Source organism: Petaurus breviceps, unplaced genomic scaffold (assembly GCF_028583685.1).
Source record: "Petaurus breviceps papuanus isolate PSGF00001 unplaced genomic scaffold, PetGlider_PUasm1.0 91041, whole genome shotgun sequence".
Taxonomy (NCBI): domain Eukaryota; kingdom Metazoa; phylum Chordata; class Mammalia; order Diprotodontia; family Petauridae; genus Petaurus; species Petaurus breviceps.
This window is the reverse complement of record NW_027187400.1, coordinates 35,993,224-36,015,517: the sequence shown is the minus strand read 5'-3', so window position 1 is coordinate 36,015,517 and position 22,294 is coordinate 35,993,224. Positions and strand designations below refer to the sequence as shown.

General features: G+C 42.7%; 1 long non-coding RNA gene across 1 annotated transcript in view; it reads right to left on the bottom strand.

Annotated features, from left to right (window-relative positions):
• LOC138153893 (uncharacterized) overlaps positions 1 to 19,457 on the bottom strand; it is a 354,866-nt gene extending 335,409 nt beyond the window's left edge. The window contains exon 1 of the long non-coding RNA XR_011166495.1: positions 19,433 to 19,457. This is a non-coding gene — a long non-coding RNA (uncharacterized lncRNA). The remainder of the gene's footprint in view (positions 1 to 19,432) is intronic.
• Positions 19,458 to 22,294: the final 2,837 nt, after the last annotated feature.

Genomic DNA, 22,294 nt, shown 5'->3' with positions numbered 1-22,294 from the left:
ACTCATTTGCTTCCTGTTCAGAATCTGCAGGAGGTGAACAAGCAGATAGGGACTATTGTTTGTCTGTATGTGTCTTATGTTCGATTGAACTCATTTGCTTCCTGTTCAGAATCTGCGGGAGGTGAATAAGCGGGTAGGGACTATTGTTTGCCAGTCTCTTTATGTGTCCTATGTTAGTAAAGTTTTGTCTTGAGCTCATTCACTTAAAGCCTCCCTGTTCTTATTCTACAAAGCAGGTATTGGAGTGGCTATCAGATGAGCACCTCCAAGGAAGCTTTTCTGATTTCCACTGGGAAGATATATTTGTTTATAAGACTATACTGTTTGTCTGTCTTTTCGTCCTAGAACATGGGAGGTTCAGCCGGTACATCAAAACCTCCCCTGGGTTGCATACTAAGCCATTTGAGTGTAGCCTATCAGGATGGGGCAGATTATGGGGTCCCCTTGAAGAAGAGGAAACTCATTTCTTATTGCATGAATGAGTGGCCCATGTTTGGGGTGGGCTGGCCCCCTCAGGGAAGTTTCAACAAGCAAATCATCCAATCAGTGTGGCAGGTGGTCACAGGGAATTCAGGACATCCAGATTAGTTCACTTATATTGATGTCTGGCTAGATCTCCACACCTATCCTCCCCCCTGGCTTAGGAACTGTTCTTTCCAAAGGGGTTTCCAAATCCTTGTGGCCCACCCGTTCTTGGACACTTCTATTGACCCTGAGGCCCCTGAAAATGCCAGAGCCCTAAATATTGCTTTTGTTTCCCAGTCCACCCCTGACATTAAAAGGAAACTCCAGAAACAGGAGGGTTTTGAGGGCATGGTTATATCCTAGCTGGTAGAAATTGCCCAAAAGGTTTATGACAACAGGGGTAGCCCCACTGATAAAGTAGACAAGAAGCTTGCCCGGATCCTTGTGGCTGCACCTCAGACTCCCAAACAGGGTACCTGAGTGGGTGCTACACCACGTGGTACCCACACCCCTCTTGCAAGGGACCAATGTGCCTACTGTAAAGAGTTAGGCCATTGGAAAAATTAATGTCCCCAGGGAAAGAAAAGAAAAAAAGCCTGCCACTCTCCAGAGGGTCTAGCATTCACTGATTGACAGGCCAGGGATTTTCTCACTAGACCCCCTTAGCCTCCTTCCCCCTTCACATTGTGTCTCAGTATGTTGATGACCTCCTCCTTGCAGCACCTACTGAAAGCATTTGTTTATCTGCCACCTCTGACCTTACTGAATTTCTTCTAAGAAAACTCAAATCTCTTTATCTCAGGTAACCTATCTTGGTTACATTCTTTCAGGGGGCACCCGATCCCTTTTCCCCTCCGGAATCCAAACAATTCTAGACTTACCAACCCCAAAGACTAAAAAAACAAGATTCGAGATTTTTGGGGTATACCGTGTTTCCCCTATAATAAGACCTATCCCGAAAATAAGCCCTCCCCTTACTGTGTAAGATTCCTCTAAAATAAGCCCTCCCCCGAAAATAAGCCCTATTGAGATTGCTACTGTAGTGAAGGTTATCCCCTGCGCTACACGCTACATTACGGTACCCTCTGTATGCATCATCCCCCCCTCCCCCCGGGGTGAAACGCACGCCGCACTCTGAGCTGCATCCAATCAGAGCTGCAGCAGTGAGCGCGTCATCCTGTTCTTCCTCAGTGATTTGCTTGCTGGCGCCATTGAGAGCAGTGCCAAGGAGGAGAGCTGAGGCAGGACAACATAAAAACCTGGTATGTAAGCGGGAGTGAGGGGGCATGATGGAGGAAAAAAGAAGAACTCAGGGGGCATGATGGAGTGAAAAGAAGGACTGATGGTCATAATTTTATTATTCTGTCTGTTTTGACCCCCAGACATGAGTACAAAAAGGAAGAGCTACGGTATACTGTTGAGTATAAGAAAGCAATTGTAGAGGAGTCACATGACAAGAATCTTGCAGTTTTCCGTAAAGAAAAACTTTTGGATCTTCGAATGGTCAGAAAATGGAGAGCAGATTATAATAACCTCAATCAACAGGTGGATGAGGGAAAAGGGAAAAAGCACAGGTCTGGATCAGGTCGGCAGCCCTTATATCCTGACTTGGAGATCCTCATTGGTGAATGGATTGCTGACAGGAGAGCAAAGGCCTTGGTTGTGCGCAGGGCTGATATTCAAGCATTTGCCCTTTCAATGGCACCAGAGTTTGAAATGGTCTCAGAAGGATTCAAGGCATCACAACACTGGTTGGATGGTTTCCTTCAATGGTATGAACTATCCCTAAGAAGATCAACAACACTGTTTAAGCTGGAAGATGCTGAAGTTAGTAAACGTGCACTTGCATTCAAGTCCTTTATTGATAGGATCGACATTTCCAAGTACCAAACCTGCAATATGATTGCTATGGATGAAACTGCAGTGTTTATGGGACAAGGATCTCAAACAACAATTCATCACAGGGGTGCAACGTCAATCTACATTCCCACCACTGGCTATGAAAGTGCATGGGTCACCTGTGTTTTGGCAATTCGTTTGGATGGAAAGAAAGCCACACCTCTAATCATCAGTAAGGGCAAGAAAGATAAGATTGAACGTGTATCTGGCATTTACGTTCTTGAAACCGAAAAAGCCTGGTGTACACAAGCCGTTATAAGAAAGTGGGTTGATTTAATGCTGCCACTTATTATGCGAGGTAACCAAAGAGGTCTGATAGTCTGGGATTCAGCCAGCACTCACCGCGCTAAAGAAATGAAGAACTTCCTTGCAGAGAGAAGAATAGATCAAGTAATGATTCCTGCAGGAATGACTACCTATCTCCAGACCCTTGATATTGCAATAAACAAGCCATTCAAGGACCATTTGCGTATGGAAGTCAATGACTACATTGAAAATAGAGTGGAAAGAAATCAGCATGGAAACTTTCTGAAGCCCTGTCTGCAAGAAGTCGTGACTTGGGTGAAGAAGTCATGGGATAAAATTACTGACAGCTGTGTCGCCAAGGCACTACGAGCAGGTTACCTGGACAAGACATATTCATTTAAAGAGAGCTATATTGCTGGACATGACAGATTGGGTCCACTTCTTCTGAAGGAAATGGAGGCGCAAGACATCCAGGACGGAATTCAGGGTATGGACACTTATGACGATGTTGTTGAAGAAGATGACATGATCATTATTGAATAAAGGTACATTTTTTTGTTCACATTTACCTGTTTAAATTTGCTGTCAATGTTCATTAAAATAAGCCCTCCCCTGAAAATAAGCCCTCTGGTGTTTTTCCGTCCAAAAAAATAATAAGACAGTGTCTTATTATTGGGGAAACACGGTAGTAGGTTACTGCTGGCTCTGGATTTTGAGTTTTGCAGAAATTGTGAAACCTCTTTATTCTGCCACTGCCAGAGCTGGACCCCTTTCTTGGTCCAGCCCAGAGCAAAAAGGCATTTAATACCCTTAAGGCCACCTTGGCCTCAGCGCCTGCCTTTGCCCTACCTGATATTTCCAAGCCTTTCCATCTTTTTGTTGCTGAATCTAATGGGGTGGCTAAAAGGAGTCCTCGCCCAAACCCTGGGTTCCTGGTACTGCCCTGTTGCCTATCTTTCCAAAAGTCTAAATTGTGTGACTGCAGGTTGGCTACCTTGCCTCCGGGCCATCACTGCAATGGCCCTCCTTGTTAAGGAAGCTGACAAGCTTTCCTTGGATCAGCCTGTTTCCATCCCCACCCCTCATTCTGCAGAGATTCTCCTCCATAGGGATCCAAGCTGCTGGCTCTCTAACTCCTGACTAACGCAATACCAGGCTCTCCTCCTAGATCAGCCTTGGCCGACTTTTTTTTTTTTTTAAACCTCTGTTCTTAACCCTGCCACTTTACTCCCTGACCCTGAACCTAGTCCACCCTCTCCTGCTGTCCATGATTGCCTTCAGGTCATTGATCAGGTCCAGGCTGCCAGACCTCATCTCACTGACACACCCCTGCAGAACCCTGACCTAATCCTCTTCACTGATGGCAGCAGTTTCCTGTAAGCAGGGATACGCAGGGCTGGTGTAGCGGTCGTGTCCTCCCCATCTCTCTAGGTCCTATGGTCATCCCCTCTCCCTCCTGGGTCCTCTGCCCAATGCACCAAGCTCATCACTCTGATCCAGGCCCTCCACCTCTCGGAGGGAAAATCAACTAACATTTACACTGATCCCCGGTATGCCTTTGCCACAACTCACATGAACGGGGTCTCCTGACTGCGGCCATAAAGAACTGGGCCGTAATCCTATCTCTTATTGACTCTGTCTGGCTCCCCTCCCTTGTTTCCATCATTCATTGTCCGGCCCATCAAGTGGGTGACACTCCAGAAGTGGTTGGCATCTAGGTGGCAAATCTGGCCGCCTGCCAAGACACTGGCTCCTCCCTTTTCCCCAAATGTCTGTTCCCTCATGGAAATGCCCACTGTACCCATTTTCCCTCCTATTCTAATAAAAGGATGATTCCTTTAGCCCATAAATCAAAAAGGAAAAAAGAGGAGTCAGGTTGATGGCTCCTCCCAGGAGATCACCTCCTAGTCCCTGAGGCTCTGGGGAGGGAATGGATAAGGCTTTTCACCTGGGGAACAAAAAAAAAAAAACTCAGTCTCCTTGAGAAGAAAGGTACTATATCCCCTATCTAAATGAACACCTGTACCTGTCTAGCATTGTGAGTTGCTGGGAGATCTAAATGAGCACCTGTCCAGCATTGTGAGTCACTGTAAGGCATGTGCACCAGTAAATTCAAAACAAAAAAAAATATAGAACCAGTGGGAGTCAGAGTAAGAGGATTACAGCCAGGGGAACATTGGGAGGTAGATTTCACTGAGATAAAACCACATGTGCAGGGCTACAGGTATTTCCTAGTATTGGTGGATACATTTTCTGGGTGGGTAGAAGCATTCCCTGTGAAAAATGAAACAGCCCTAATAGTAGCAAAAAATCTCCTTTTGTTTTTTGTCTTTATTAATTTGTTTACTTTTAGTTTACAAGATTCATTACCACAATTCCTTGAGTTTCAAATTTTCTTTCCCTTCCCCCCTTCCCCCCATGGGGCATTAGGCAGGTTATAAAGAAGGATTGTAACAGATGGAATGAAGAATGGGAAAGAGAAAACAAAACTAAACAAGAAAACAAAAAAGGGGAGGTAGTTTGTTTCAATCTGGGTTCAATTGCAGTTCTGTCTCTAGATGTAAACATCTCTCTCCATCATGAGTCTTTTGGGTTTGACTTATGTCTCTGGATTGCTGAGAAGAGTCCAGTTTATTAAAGTTAGTCATAACACATACGTTGTGTCTGTAATTGTGTACAAATTCTTCCTGGATCTACTCTTCTCACTCAGCATCAATTCGTATAAGCCTCTCCAGGTAAATATGAAGTCCATCTGCTCCTCATTTCTTATTGTGCAACAGTATTCCATAACATGCATATAGCACAACTTGTTCAGCCATTCCCCAGTTGATGGGCACCCCCTTAATTTCCAATTCTTTGCAACCACAAAAAGAGCTGCTATAAATATTTTTGTACATATGGGTCTTTTCCCCACTTCTATGATCTCTTTGGGATACAACCCTAGAAGTGGTATTGCTGGGTCAAAGGGTATGAAATTATTTATAGACCTTTGGGCATAATTCCAGATTGCTTTCTAGGATGGTTGGATCAGATCACAACTCCACCAGCAATGCATTAGTGTTCCAATTTGTCCACATCCTTTCCAGCATTTGTCATTTTCCTGTTTTGTCATCTTAGCCAATCTGACTGGTGAGATGTGGTACCTCAGAGTTGTTTTGATTTGCATTTCTCTAATCAATAGTGATTTAGAGCATTTTTTCATATGCTTATAAATATCTTTAATTTCTTCCTCTGTAAACTGCCTGTTCATATCCTTTGACCATTAATCAATTGGGGAATGACTTGTATTCTTATAGATTTGACTCAATTCTCCATATATTTTAGAAATGAGTCTTTTATCAGTGACATAAATTGTAAATATTCTTTCCCAATTTTCCACTTCCCTCTTAATCCTGGTTACATTAGCTTTGTTTGTACAGAAGCTTTTCAATTTAATGTAATCAAAATTATCCATATTGCATTTTATAATGCCTTCTAATTCTTGTTTGGTCATAAAGTCTTCCCTTTTCCATATATCTGACAGATAAACTATTCCTTGATTTCCCAGATTGCTTAGAGTATCAGCCTTTATACCTAGATCATGCAACCATTTAGACTTGATTTTGGTATATGGTGTTAGATAATGGTCTATGCCCAGTTTCTGCCATACTATATTCCAGTTTTTCCAGCAGTTTTTGTCAAATAGTAAATTCTTATCCCAAAAACTGGGGTCTTTGGGTTTACCAAAGAGTAGATTACTATAGTCATTGACTGCTGAGTCTTGTGTGCCTAATCTATTCCATTGATCCACTACTCTATTCCTCAGGCAGTACCAAGTAGTTTTGATGACTGCTACTTTACAGTACAGATTAAAATCTGGTATAGCTAGTCCACCATCCCTAGCATTTCTTTTCATTAATTCCCTTGATATTCTGGACCTTTTGTTCTTCCAAATGAATTGTTACTATTTTTTCTAGCTCTAAAAGGTAGTTTTTTGGTAAACTGATTGGTATGGCACTAAATATATAATTTAATTTAGGTAAAATTGTCATTTTTATTATATTAGCTTGACCCAGCCATGAGCAATTGATGTCTTTCCAATTAGTTAGATCTGACTTTATTTGTGTGAAAAGTGTTTTGTAGTTGTGTTTATATAGGTCTTGGGTTTGTTTTGGCAGGTAGATGCCCAAGTATTTTATAATGTCTGCAGCAACTTTAAATGGGTTTTCTCTTTCTATCTCTTGCTGTTGAATTTCGTTAGAAATATACAGGAATGTTGAGAACTTATGTGGGTTTATTTTATATCCTGCAACTTTGCCAATTTTATTTATTGTCTCAAGTAGTTTTTTTACTTGATTCTCTAGGATTCTCTAAGTATATCATCATAGCATCTGCAAAGAGTGATAGCTTGGTCTCTTCTTTGGCTAATTTGATTCCTTTGATTTCTTTTTCTTCTCTAATTGCTACTGCTAACATTTCTAGTACCAGATTGAATAAGAGGGGTGATAGTGGACATCCTTGTTTCATCCCTGATCTTATTGGAAATGCTTCTAGCTTCTCCCCATTACATATAATACTTGCTGATGGCTTTAAATAGATGCTACCTATTATTTTAAGGAAGGTTCCATTTATTTCTATTCTTTCTAGTGTTTTTAATGGGAATGGATGTTGTATTTTGTCAAAAGAATTTTATGCATCTATTGAGATAATCATGTGGTTTTTGCTAGTTTTATTGTTGATATGATCAATTATATTAATAGTTTTCCTAATATTAAACCATCCTTGCATTGCTGGAATAAATCCTACCTGATCAAAGTGTATTATTCTTGTGACAAGTTGTTATTGTCTTTTTGCTAATATTTTATTTAAATTTTTTGCATCTATATTTATGAGGGAGATTGGTCTATAATTTTCTTTCTCCATTTTGACTCTTCCTGATTTAGGTATCAGTACCATATTTGTGTCATAAAAAGAATTTGGTAAGACTCTTTCTTCACTAATTTTCCTGAATAGTTTGTAGAGTATTGGAATCAATTGTTCTTTAAATGTTTGATAGAATTCACTGGTAAATCCATCTGGCCCTGGAGATTTTTTCCTAGGGAGTTCACTAATGACTTGTTCGATTTCTTTTTCTGAGATGGGGTTATTTAAGTAATTTACTTCCTCTTCAGTTAATTTGGGCTACCTATATTTTTTGTAACTATTCATCCCTTTCACTAAGATTGTCAAATTTATGTGCATACAACTGGGCAAAATAATTTCTAATTATTGTTTTAATTTCCTCTTTATTGGTTGTAGGTTCACCCTTTTAATTTTTTGATACTCATAATTTGGTTTTCTTCTTTCTTTTTTATTGTATTGACTAAGGGTCTGTCAATTTTATTGTTTTTTTCATAAAACCAGCTCTTAGCTTTATTTATTAATTCAATAGTTTTCTTAATTTCAATTTTATTAATCTCTCCTTTGGTTTTCATTATTTCTAATTTAGTATTTAATTGGGGATTTTCAATTTCTTTTTTTTTTCTTGCTTTTTCAATTGCATGCCCAATTCATTTACCTCTCTTTTTTTTCTAATTTATTCATATATATACTCAGGGATATAAAACTTCCCCTAAGAACTGCCATTGCTGTATGCCACAAATTTTGGTATGATGTTTCATTATTGTCATTCTCTTGAATGAAGTTACTGATTGTTTCCATGATTTCTTGTTTGACCCACTCATTCTTTAGGATTAAATTGTTTAGTTTCCAATTAGTTTTTAGTTTGTCTTTCCATGGCCCTTTATTGAATATGATTTTTATTGCATCATGATCTGAGAATGATGCATTTAATATTTCTGCCTTTCTGCACTGAATTTTGAGGTTTTTATTTCCTAGTACATGGTCAATTTTTGTGTATGTGCCATATACCACTGAGAAGAAGGTATATTCCTTTTTATTCCCATTCAGTTTTCTCCAGAGATCTGTCATACCTACCCCCTCTAAAATTCTATTCACCTCCTTAACTTCTTTCTTGTTTATTTTGAGGTTGGATTTATCAAGCTCAGAGATGGGGAGATTAAGGTCTCCCACTAGTATAGTTTTGCTATCTATTTCTTCCTCTAATTCCCTTACCTTCTCCTCTAGGAATTTGGATGCTATACCACTTGGTGCATATATGTTAAGTAATGATATTGCTTCATTCTTGATGGTGCCTTTTAGCAGGATATAGTTTCCTTCCTTATATCTTTTAATTAGATCAATTTTTGCTTTTGCTTTGAGATAAGGATTGCTACCCTTCCTTTTTTTTACTTTAGCTGAGGCATGATATATTTTACTCCAGCCTTTTACCTTTACCCTGTGTGTATCCCTCTGTTTCAGATGTGTTTCTTGTAAACAGCATATTGTAGGATTATGATTTTTAATCCATTCTGCTATCCACCTCTGTTTTATCGGAGAGTTCATTCCAGTCACATTCAGAGTTATGGTTATTATCTGTTTCTTTCCCTCCATCCTATTCCCTCCCCTGTTAATGCTTATATTTTTCTCCCCTTCTCCCTTCCCCTCCTTAATACTTTTCCTTTTGACCATCCCTCCCTCAGTATTCCCTTATCAGCCCCCCTCCCTTTTCCTCCCCTTCCCTCTTACTTCTTCCCTCCTTACTAACCACCTTCCCCTTTCATAGCCCTTTTCCCCTCCTACTGCCTGTAGGATGTTTTTATACTTAATAAGGTATGTTATTTCTTCTTCACACCAAGAATGACAGGAAGAAATCTCATGCGAAGCTCCTCTCCCTCCCCTCTTTCCCTCTAATATGATACGTTTTGTGTCTCTTCTCCATAGAGTCCTGTGCTTAACTGGTTGCTATTCCCTCCTTGCACCAGACCCAATGAGGGAAAAACTCATGTAATACTCATCTCCCTCCCTCCTTTTCTTCTGCTGCATTGTTTTTATGCCTCTTTGTGCGGCATAATTTACCCTTTTCCACTTCATTCATTCCTCTTCTTCCATTGCAGTCCCTTTGTAGCCCTTAATAAGATTTTTAAAAAATCATCATTTTGTGTAATTTATACTCATACCCTCTACTTGTCTATAAACAGTTTACTCTTATTAAATAACAGGGTGTGTGTGTGTGTGTGTGTGTGTGTGTGTGTGTGTGTGTTTTCCTTGTTTACCTTTCTATGTCACTCTTGCAATCTCGTAATTGGAGGTTGAATTTTCCATTGAACTCTGGCTTTTTCATCAGGAAGGTCTGTAAATTTGTGATATCATTGAATGATCATCTCTTTGCCTGGAAGAATGTGCTCAGTCTCACTGGGTAGGTGATCCTTGGTTATAACCCTAGCTCTTTTGCCTTGCGGAAAATTGAATTCCACTGCCTCCGATCTTTTTTTTTCTTTTTTTTTTTTAAGCAATCAGGGTTAAGTAACTTGCTCAAGGTTACACAGCCAGTTATTTCTGGGTGTGGTGCTGAGTGTCTGAGCCCGGGATTTGATCTCCAGGTCGTTCTGACACTGAAGCCGTGCTCTTACTCGCTGTGCTACCTGGCCGCCCCTGCCTCCGATCTTTCAGTGTAGAGGCTGCCAAATCCTGTGTGATCTTCACTGTGGTTCCTTGATATTTGAATTGTTTCTTTCTGGCCACTTGAAGTATTTTCTCTTTTACCTGGTAGTACTTGAGTTTGGCCACAACATTTCGAGGACTTTTCAATTTGGGATCTCTTTCAGCAGGTGTCCGGTGGATTCTCTCAATTTCTATTTTACACTCATATTCTAGTATCTCAGGGCAGTTTTCCTTAATGAGCTCTTGGAGAATGTTGTCCAGGCTCATTTTTTCATCATGATTTTCTGGTAGTCCTATGATTCTCAGGTTATCTCTCCTGGATCTGTTTTCCAGGTCAGTTATTTTTCTATTGAGATATTTTACCTCATTTTCTAATTTTTTATTCTCATTGTTTTGTTTGACTAATTCTTGGTTCCTCATAGTGTTATGTGTTTCATTCTGGTTTTTAGCAAATCATTTTCCTTGGTTAGTTTTTGGAGTTCCTTTTCCATATCATACACTTTTCTTTTTAAGGAGCTGTTTTTTTCATCATAATGTTTTTCTAATTCTGCAATTTTGATTTTAAAAGAATTATTCATTTTGTCTTCTATCTCTCTCATTTGGTTTTCAAAGTTCCTTTTGAGCTCATCTAGGAGAGCTTTCTGTGCTTGGGACCTGTTTCCTGTTGATGTTTCAGCTGTGGGTGTGGAGTCCACATTGTCTCCCTGAGTTTGGTTCCTCCCTCCGAGGATAGTAGGACTCCAGAGTCTTTGTAGTGTGCTTTCTACCCATTTTGAGGCATGGCCCTAGCCACACCCTTCCTCTAGGGTTCCCAAGCCTTTACTGTTGAGGGTTTTGTCCTGGGGCAATAGTTACTATGTTTTCAGGGTAGGGGGGATTGGAGCAAGCTGGGTTCATTCTGCCATCCTGGTCCTTGAAGGTCCTGATAGGGGCTTTTAAAAAAAATTTCTGGGTTATGGAGTGGTAGTCTCAGGAGTATTTGCTGTCCTGGACAGGGGCTCTGCATTTGGTTCTTACCTTGCTCTTTCCAGTCCCAGCCCTTTGGTGAAAGGCCTGGTAGTGGCCCTTGCAGTTGGTGGGACAACTTGCTCCCCTCGTTGGTCAGGCCTCCTCCTGGCCTGCCCCTAGCAAGAAAACTTCTTAACGAAATTGTCCCTCGGTTTGGCCTGCCCATGAGAATTGGGTCAGATAATGGACCAGCATTTGTGCCAAAATATAACAAGCAATAACAAAAGCTTTAGGGATTGCTTGGAAATTATACTGTGCATATTGGCCTCAGAGCTCTGGGCAGGTGGAGAGAGCAAACAGGACTCTGAAGGAGTTTCTCACCAAGCTTGTCCTGGAAACTCAGGAATCCTGGGTCACCCTTCTACCATTGGCCCTGCTCAGAAGCAGATGAACTCCCAATAAATTAGGATTGACCCCATTTGAAATTATGTTTGGAAGACCACCACCCATTCTTCCTCTAATCTGGGAAGACCTAAACCCTGAAATTACTAAATTCCTTCATCAAGTTCCTACAGGGTCTGCAGGCAACTCAGAAAAAAAAAACTCTTCCCCTCAGTCAGTGCCTCCCTCCTGGTTCCAAGCTCAGCCTCAGAACACCCATTTCAACCTGGAGATTCTGTGCTGATAAAGAAATTCACCACTACAGGTCTGGAGCCAAGGTGGAAGAGCCCACATGTCGTGATCCTCAGTACACCCACTGCTGTCAAAGTGAACTCTATCCCCACCTGGCTCCATTATACCAGAGTGAAGCCTGCTGTCACCTCAGAATGGAAAGCAGAAGTCCACGAGGACCCCCCTAAAGCTAAGACTTATCCAATTCTCTTCCTGATCCTCATTTTATCCCCCACAATCCCCATGCTGCCAGACTAAGCTATACTACAGGAAATGGACAATTCTGGACTTTCCAGAACCTGGAACACATATGGCTCCCCCTCAACTCCCTTTTCCCCCCAAACTGGACTATTTGGGGGCCTACCAGCAGATGCAGGCTACCTGCTCTGTTCAGATACAGGATGCCTATGTGCCTGTGCTTGTGTCACAGCTTATCACCTCCCCTCTTCTAGCCCCAGTGCCTCCCTGTGCTACAGGGCAGGTGGTAGTGGGGGATCGGACCCATTGTTCCAAATCCATACAATTGGGTCTGACACCTGGCGACCCATGCTTGATCTCACCATTCAGAACCCCTCTCACCCCATCTAGGGAGTCCTGGTCTTTTGGGTCCTGGAAATCATAGTCCCTGAGGAGGAGGAGGAAGGACAGGTGGGAAAGACAGTAGTACTGACTATAACCAAGAAGCCTCCTGTGCCCCTACCGATCGTCACCCCCTTGGTCCCATAGGGGACTTGGCTATCCCTGCCCCAATAGGGAACCCCAATGACAAAATCACAATACCAGCTGTCACCACATGGGCCCTGGTCAGGTCATACACCCCTCTATCTTCAAAGATTCAGGAATCTCGCAATTATCAGGTCCCCTTACTTATGCTCCTGTCAGCTATTCATAAAACACTTAACAGCACTAACCACAAGTTGGGAAAAGATTGCTGAATCTGGGTTAAAGCCCAGCCTCCTAACTATGTAGGGGTGGTACTAAATGCCTCGGTCACCCCTACTTCCATCACAGAGAAGTGTGAGTGGGACCACCCAAGGCTCACCCTCAGGATGTACAGGGAACAGGTTTCTGCCTCATATCATCCAGCACTCCTTTATCCAGCTCTTGGTATAGCTCAACTTGTGGACAAACCCAAGAGATTTGGGCCTCTAGCTCAGACTACTTTCCCACCCCTCTAGGAGCCTGGTGGGCATGCCACCATGGCCTTACCCAGTGCGTCTCTGCTAGAGTGTTCCTCAGAAAACAACAACATACTGAGGGCCCCTGTGTATACTAGGGGCCATAATTACCCAGGTCACCCTTCTCCCAGGTGAACAAGGTTGGCATTACTTTTCCCCAGAAGGGCAACTGAGCCACCACCAAAGGTGGGCAGTACCATTCCTCATTCTCATCTCAGTGGGCTGAGGCTTTGTGGGTTCTGCAGTGACTGGGATGGCAGCCTTGATTAAGGGGGAGGCCAACTATCAGGCCTTAAGTACACAGGTAAATATCGACCTCTCCCACATAGAGCCGTCCATCTCAGCCCTGGAAAGACAGGTGGACTTTCTGGCAGAGGTGGTTCTTCAGAACTGCAGAGACCTTGACCTTATTTTTCTTAAACAGGGTGGCCTGTGTGCAGCCCTTGGCGAGGCTTGTTGCTTCTATGCAAACAATTCTGGAGAGGTGCAGGAGAGTCTGAAGTTGGCATGCCAGAATATTGCTAATAGACAAAGGGAGTTGGAAAAGTCTGAGAATTGGTATCAGTCCCTATTCAGGACACCCCCCTGGCTTACTACATTGGTATCAGCTTTGGTTGGTCCTTTCCTCCTCCTGACCATAGCCCTGATTGTAGGACCCTGTCTCATTAATCGCTTTCTACAATTTGTGAAGTCCCATGTTAACTCTGTCAAAATGTTAATTGTCAGGGACCCTGCTACCATCCTTTAGGAACAGAATTTGATAACCTGGATGATATGGCCCCAGCCATGTCAAAGGTTTGACATACCTACAAAGAAAAGTAGGAAATGTTGAGTACAACTCCACCCTTCCCTCCCCTAAATGATCTGTGAGCAGGAATTTCAGCCTAGGATAAAATCCCTGCTCCATTCTTCCCTGTCCCCTGCCTACCCCACCCACCTACCAGATATTCCCCATCTCTGACCATTCTAGGTTCCCTGTCCCTCAGCCTAGGGAAAACTTCGAGGGCATGGGAAAATTCAAATATACATTGACCAATTACAGATTGTAGTTTCAACTTACATAACCTGACTATTGTAATCTCTTTAAAAACTGGCACATTGTCCATGCCAACTCACTGTCTGATCTGGGTATGTCACCACGGCAGTTCTGCAGTAAAAATCCACTTCTAAATTTATTCTCAGGGATCTTCTGTCCCTCTCTTTATGCTTTAGGATAGTACATGGAAAACAAAGCAGTCACAGAGTCTAATCATTTTCAAAAACAGCCACCGGCCTGAGGTCAGTTACTAAGAAATGTATTAGAACTCCCAAATCCTGTCCTCTCCTTTGATCAACATAGAAATTTTTTCTAGATTAGGTAAAGTTAATGCTGGAGTGGTGGTCAATTTAGTTTTCAGGGTGTCAAAAGCTCTGACCTGGTTGAGGCCCCATTCTAGAGAGAGTGAGTCCAGGCCTTGAGTAGCAATTAATGGTTGCCTTCCCTCCTAGGCTTCAGGCTTAATTAGATATGGATAGCAATGGGGAAATACCTTAGGATCTCAGAGCTGAACAACTGTGGGGTGGCAGAAGTAGTTCACCCAGGAATTCCCTGATCCCAAACAATCGGCTCAACTATTTCCCACACTTCCGGGGAGGCATGGGGAGATCTGGGAGGCTTAACTAGAGAAAACTGGTTTCCCAATTTCACCATCAAGTCCCTTCCCAACAAGGGGACAGGATAAGAGGAGAGCATAAGGAAGGAATGTTCAGACAACAGATCCTCAAGTAGGCCGGGGACAGGGTAGGTAGAATGTGAGTTCCTTGACATCAGGGACTGTCTTTTACTTTCTTTTTATGCTAAGCTTTTACCAAAGTGTCCAGCACATAGTAGGTTCTTAAGTGGGTGGAAAGAATAGAAATAGTGGGTGGAAAGAATAGAAACCTTGGGATTCAAGGTAACTAGGGTCAAATCCCTTTTCTGAAGCCCACTGCTCGACTTTGGGCAACTTTATTTACTTCTTTGGGTCTCTTTGGACTTCCTTATCTGTAAAAGGAGAGGGCTGAACTAAGTGGCCTTTAAGGACCCTTAAGGCTCAGTTTTTGAGATACCATCTCATAGGGTTCTGAAGAAAAGTGTTTTCTGCATCTTAAAGGCATGTACCCCTTTCTTCCTAAAAGCCCAACTGGCCAGGACCCTTAACAGGCTGTGGTGGACAACTCCTCTCAAAGGAGCTCCTACCCCCTGGATGATCTACAGACCCCTAAACAATAGGAAACTGTGATTATGAGGGTGGGCTGGCTCATGGGGCTTTCCCAAGCAGAAAGTAGGAGTGGTTAGTCAAACAGCAAACTTTGTGCCTTCTGGAGCTGTGCAGAGGTCCGTGCAAAGACTTACAGTTGAGCCCTTTACATTTATTTTATTTATTTATTTAAAATTTTTTTTTAACAAGCAATCAGGGTTGAGTAACTTGCTCAAGGGTACACAGCCAGTTATTATTTCTGGGTGTGGTGCTGAGTATCTGAGCCCGGATTTGATCCAGGTCATCCTGACACTGGAGCCGGTGGGTGCTCTTACTCGCTGAGCCACCTGGCTGCCCCTAAGCAATTGGGGTTAAGTAACTTGCTCAAGGTTACACGGCCAGGTGTTTCTGGGTGGGTGCTAAGTGTTGGAGCCTGGATTTGATCTCCAGGTCTTCTCAACACTGGAGCCGGTGCTCTTACTCTCTGTGGCACCTGGCCGCCCCTACATTTATTTTATTTAAATTTTCTTGTTTATTTTGTTGAGGTAGTTAAGTGGAAGCAATGAAAAGGGATACATGTCTTTGCCATGATTATGGAGGTGAGTTTCCTTATTGGCTCTGGGAAACCAAGGTGGGTCATTTCAATCACTAAGAATTCAGTCACCTTTTAAAATGCGGTGCTCATTTACCTTATTGTAGTCATTGTGTATATTCTCTGCATGCCTTAGAGAAAGCTGGCATACTACCTTGTCCTTGGGTCACAGCCTGATACTCCTAGGATATAAATGTAGCCCCTTCTTGGGTTATTTCCCCAGCTCTTGCTTGAATTTGTAAGCCAGGTCCCCAGAGGAAGGCTTATTAATATCTCCTTGGGTTTCTAGGCGGTAAACCTGAGAGTCTCTGGGCTTTTTCTGGCACTGTTGCTTGTAAGCCCCCACCAGGTTCCCATTTGTTGGCATCCACAGATAATTAGCATTTAGGTTATTTACAAAGCAAGTAAAAAAAGAACAGTTGTTATGGGAATACTTTCCCCCAAACTGGGAGCAGGGGGCCTCTTCTTCCTATGGTAGCCACAAAGGCTCTGGGGAGAAGAGGATCTGCTCCCTATGCCAGTGAGAATTCTAGATCTTTTTACCTTTCACATTTTATAAGGTCATCATCACCTGATCAATCAGGAGAGAGAGGAAATAGGGAGTGTTGTGGTGTGTACATAGAGGAAAAGCTCTCTCTTCTTTTCCCTTAAAGGTAATTCCTTCTCCAGAGCCCTGATTCTTGTATTATTACCCACTGTGAGGCATGCTTTCCTCCAGAAGTAGGTTTGATTCTTTCAGATAAGTTAATGTTTATAAGGCATTTAGCACAGCGCCAGACATACATACATGTATATACACACATAGCGCAACCAAACAAACATGTCTATATGCACATGCATGTATATATGCACAACACATGTGTGTTGCTTGTACACAATTGCATGTGTGTATGAATATATAAATGCATACATACACACACATAAATGTATGAGCATGAGTGCTTGAGTGGGAAAGGACTAAACCCTGGGGGCCATGGGAAGGGTGTCATTTAATTGACTAAGAGTTTTGGCATTGTGGCAAAGACCTCAGTGGGGAAAGGAGAAACCCAAGCCAGAATTAGGTAAGGATTTAAAGGGGGAAGCTGTGCTTATTCAGGGAATTTTGCTCGACTGGACTGGCTTAAAAAAGCGTTTTGCATTTCAGGAGAACTAATTAATAGTGTTGGGGGGGGGGAAGGCTGGAGTGGGGAGGTGAGGAGAACAGGTGCCCAAAAACCCGATTTTTAAAGTTTCAAACTGTTTTACTCACATTATGTCATCTGAGTCATTGAAAAAACCCTGTTCAGTAGATGGATTTTTATCTCCATTTTTCAGTTATTCAGTTGTTTTCAGTCATTCTTGACCTCATTTGGGGTTTTCTTGGTAAAGGTTCTGGGGTGGTTTGTCATTTCCTTTTCCAGCTCACTTTACAGATAAGGAAACTGAAGCAAACAGGGTGAAGTGACTTGCCCAGAGTCACACAGTGTCTGAGGTCAGATTTGAACTCAGTAAAATGAGTCTTCCTGACTCTAGGCCTGACGCTCTCTCTACTGTGCCCCCTGGCTGCCCCCATTCTCACTTTACTGATGAGCAAACTGAGACTCAGAGACTCCAGGTGACTGACCCAGGGTCTCCCAGCTAGTTAAAGGCAGGATTGGGGGCTAGACGTTCCTGCCTTCAAGTACAGTGTTCCCATTTACTCTGCTATGTTCCAAATCCATCTTTAAGTCTTTCCTAAATCCTGTCTCTCCAAACATCCAGCACACTGCTTTGTATACAGAAGGAACTTAGGAAATGTTTGGTCTGTGAGCCTTTTGTCCCCTCTATGTCTTGTCTGCTCCTATTTATTTTTATTTTTTACAAAGACTTCCCTGAAGAACCCCTGAGGTCAGCCTGAGCTCTACAGTAAGCTTTTGGAGCTAGATAATGTCCTGTCTAAATTCAACAATGTCAAACAATAAATACTTCCTCCACACCGTGGCCTCCAGGCTGGGCTCTTCCTCCATTCTACTTTCTGCTCTCCCAGATCTCCTTCCTATTTTGTCTCAAACTCTTTTCCTCCCTCTATTCTCCCAACATCTCCTCCAGGGAGCTGGTGCTTTTCTTCCCATAAATTGTAGGAGGGGCAGTATATAAAAATCTAAATAAGTACACACACACACACACACACACACACACGCACACACACACGCACACACACACATTCTCTCTCCTCTTAGACTGGGGACTCCTTAAAAAACAGGAACTTTCTGCCTTTATTTTTATCTCTAGTCCTTAGCATAGTGCCTGGCACCCAGAGAATCCTAATAAGTGGCTGTTGGTTGATTGACTATCTTGTATCCCCATGGTCTGCCTTAGCCTCCCTTCACTAATGATGAAGGCATTGGAGCTGTTCATCCTGGAGAAGAGAAGACTGGGTTGGGGCGTTTGAACAGGGATCCAACAATTGTGAGTGTGATGGTGTTGAGATGCAGGCTCTGGTGACCCCCTTGAACTCTGACTGAATCTTCCCACTTAATCAGGCATTATCCTGGAGAAGACTGGGTTGGGGCGTTTGAACAGGGATCCAACAATTGTGAGTGTGATGGTGTTGAGATGCAGGCTCTGGTGACCCCCTTGAACTCTGACTGAATCTTCCCACTTAATCAGGCATTCGCATGAGGCCATAATCCTTTCTTTGTGGCTCTGCCTAAACCTTTGTTACTAGCTAGGCCCTCCATTGTCCATCTACTTCCCACCCTTGAGCCTATCAAAATATCCATACCCAAATCAACTGTTCCACCCTTGCACCACTGTCTCTTTCAACTCTAGTTAGCCTATAGCACCTTCCCATCCTTAATCACTCATTTAACTGGAGTCTGACCTCATTACCTCCTCCTGAAGACCCTCCCCAAACTCTTCTTCTAGACCACCCTTAGATTCCTCCCACAACTTTTCTGTATATAAGACCCCATCCTGCCTCCATGTGTGTGAGAGTGCCATAGAATTTTCTAGCATAGACTTGCTCTGTGTTCAATACAGTCAAACTTTTAATACACTTTACTTTACTTTTATTTTTCTTTTAATACACTTTACTCTGGCTGAGAGAAGACTTGAGTTGAATTCATTTGGCAGGACCAGGCATGTTGATATTTTAGGGTCTTGAGCACCCCTAACCCTATATATCTTCATTTTTGTGGTTCCCTGACTAGGAAACTCTACTAATGTCAAGCTCCTCTCCAGCTGGGACTGGAAGGTACATAAGTCTCTTTCTTTCCCTTTTGTATTGCCTTCTTGTTCTTCAAGTACCTTGGAGGTGTGTTTCTGTGTGTGTGTTTGTGTTATTTTTTGGGGGAGGCCTGACTTCTCAGATCCCATTTAGTCAAACAGCTAGGAGACTGTCTAGTACTCAGCCTGACCTCTCACATTCTTGGTCCTGTTTGGTTATGTTGGAGAACATGGACCTGAATGCAGTTTCCGAAGAATGGAGGACAAGGACAGATGCCCATCAGGAAATGTAATCCAGGGGCACAAGGTGGCACAGTGAGTAAGAGTGCCGGCCCCAACATCGAGAGACCTGGCCTCAGATACTCAGCACCCACACAAAAAAATAACTGGCCATGTAACCTTGAGCAAGTGACTTAACCCCTATTGCTTTAAAAAAAAAAAGAAGGAAATGTAAGCCAGATTCTTTAAATTCTCCTAGAGCTTGGGAACTGGAAAACTTCAGGTACTTTTTTATATTTTTTTTTGTTTGTTTTTTGAGGCTTACTCTCAAACCTCCCTTTATGGAGGCAGGAACTTCCAGGCCCTACGTTTGTAGCTCCTTAAAGTTCTCCTTTGGGTTGTCTTTTACAACATTGGAAAAAATTTAGTTTCTCTGGAGACCTTAAAAAAGAAAAGTTGGTGGTTTTTTTTTGCAACAGTTTGGCCTTGGTATCACCTAGAGCACCATGAACTGTGGCCTGTTTTGGGGGCTTTAAAAGATAATACTCTCCTGCAGCTAGAATTGTACTGTCACAGAGAAGGAAAATGGATAGAAGCTGCCTATTTAATGGCCTTCTTTGAACTTCTTTGAACATGGTTCTCAGGAAATATTTTGAGATATTTAAAGATACCTAGAATGAGGAAAGGGCTTGAGTTCTTACCATATAATAATACCTAGCACATTTAGAATGCTTTAAGGTGTACAAAACACATTACAAATATCTAATTTGATCTTCACAAGATGATCCTCTGAGGTAGGTGCTGTTATTATACCCATTTTACAGATGAGGAAACTGAGACTGACTCAGGTTAAGTGACTTGCCCAGGGTCATACAGCTAGTGAGTGTCTGAGGAAAGATTTGAACCCAAGTCTCATATCAGTGTTGCACTTATCCACCTCTACTAAAATGGAGACAACAGGGGAAAAGGTTAGAAGATTTACATCTCGGGCAAATCATTTATCCTTTCTTCCTCTTGGTTTCCTCATCTGTAAAATGGGTAGGAGAGGACTGGAATTGCACTCACTGGTCTTTAATGTTTTTCTCAGCCAACAGAGGTACTTTTAGACTACCCCCTTCCCAAAGCTGGAGATGACCTCAGAGCTAGGTAACTGGGTAGGCACAGATTCTTTTTTTACACCATCCTAGGGGAAAATGAAAAGTTCTGGGGAAATCTGCCTTATAGGGGAAACAGATGGCCAAGGTGGGGACGAAGGAGAAGTGTCTGAAATTTCTTCCTTCCCTCTCAAATCAAACAGGTTTTCAAAGTGAACAGCACCAGTATGGGATTTCTCATCAACCCTAAACAACCATAGCAATTAGAGGAAGAAACAGAAGAAAGCACAGGACCTTTCTCTTCACTGGGCGTCTCTGGGCTTTGAGAAGCTTCTGAATCTTCGGGGAAAATGCAAGATCCAAAAACACAAGACCCCACCTCTGACACTTCCTTGGAAGCAAGCTCTCCAAACCTCGTTTTTCTCATTTGTGAAATGGGGGCAGTCACAAAGACACTCTATCTCCTGACTTTTTCCCAACTGTCCCCTATGCCTGGAGCACCCTCCCTCCTCAGCACCACCTCCTGGCCTCCTTCAAGTCCCAGCTAAAATCCCACATTCTACAGGAAACCTTTGCTTATCCTCCTGAATTCTAGAGTCTTTTCTCTGTCTATTAAGTCAAGTTGATCATGTCTACAGTTTGTTTGTACATAATTGTTTGCATGTTGTCTCTCTCTTTAGACTGTGAGTCCTTGACATCAGGGACTATCTTTTACCTTTTATCCCAAGTTCTCAGCAAAGTGTCCAGCACATAGTAGGTTCTTAAGTGGGTGGAAAGAATAGAAACCTTGGGATTCAAGGTACCTAGGGTAAAATCCCTTTTCTGAAGCCCACTGCTCGACTTTGGGCAACTTTGTTTACTTCTCTGGGTCTCTTTGGACTTCCTTATCTGTAAAAGGAGAGGGCTGAACTAAGTGACCTTTAAGGACCCTTCCTAGGCTCAGTTTCTGAGATTCCATCTCACAGGGTTCTGAAGAAGAAAAGCATTTTCTAAATCTTAAGGGCAAGCAACTTGTACTCCCCTTCCTTCCTATCAGCCCAATTGGCCAGCATCCTTAGCAGGTTGTGGTGGACAGCTCCTCCCAGAGGACCTTCTACCATCTGGAAGATCTACAGACCGCTAAACAATAGGGAACTGTGATTATGTGGGTGGGCTGGCTTATGGGGCTTTCCCAAACAGAAAGCAGGAGTGGTTGGTTAGTCAAACAGCAAACTTTGTGCATTTTGGAGCTGTGCAGAGGTCCGTGCAAAGACTTACAGCTGAGCCCTTTACATTTATTTTATTAAAAAAAATTTTTTTTGGTTGAGGTCATTAAGTGGAAACATGAAAAGGGATACATCTTTTTACCATCATTATGGAGGTGGGTTTCCTTATTGGCTCTGGGAAACCAAGGTGTGTCATTTCAATCACTAAGTATTCAGCTACCCTTTTAAAATGTGATTTTCATTTGTGTTATTGTAATCTTTGTGTATATTATCTGCGTGCCTTAGGGAAAGCTGACATTGTACTCGGGTCACAGTCTGATATGCCTAGGACACAAATGTAGCCTCCCCTCCAGGGTTATTTCCCTGACTCTTACTTAAATTGGTAAGCCAGGTCCCCAGTGGGAGGCTGATTAATATCCCCTTGGGTTTCTAGGGGTAAACCTGAGATTCTCTGGGCTTTTGCTAGTGCTGTTGCTTGCAAGCCCCCACAAGGCTCCCATTTGTTGGCATCCATAGATAATTAACTTTTAGGGTATTTACCAAGCAGGTAAGAAAAGAACATCTGTTATGGGAATACTTCCCCCCAAACTGGGAACAGGGAGCATAGCCACAAAGTCTCTGGGGAGATGAGGATCTGCTCCCTATGCCAGTGAGAATTCTAGATCTTTTCACTTTTCACAGTTTATGAAGTCATCACCTGTTTGTTGAAAGCAGAGAGGAAATAGCGGGTGGGGCGGTTGTGGAGGGAAAGCTCTCTTCTCCTTTCCTTTAAAGGAAATTGCTTCTCCAGAGCCCTGATTCTTATATTATTACCGGCTGTAATGTGTGCTTTCCTCCAGAAATAAGAGTT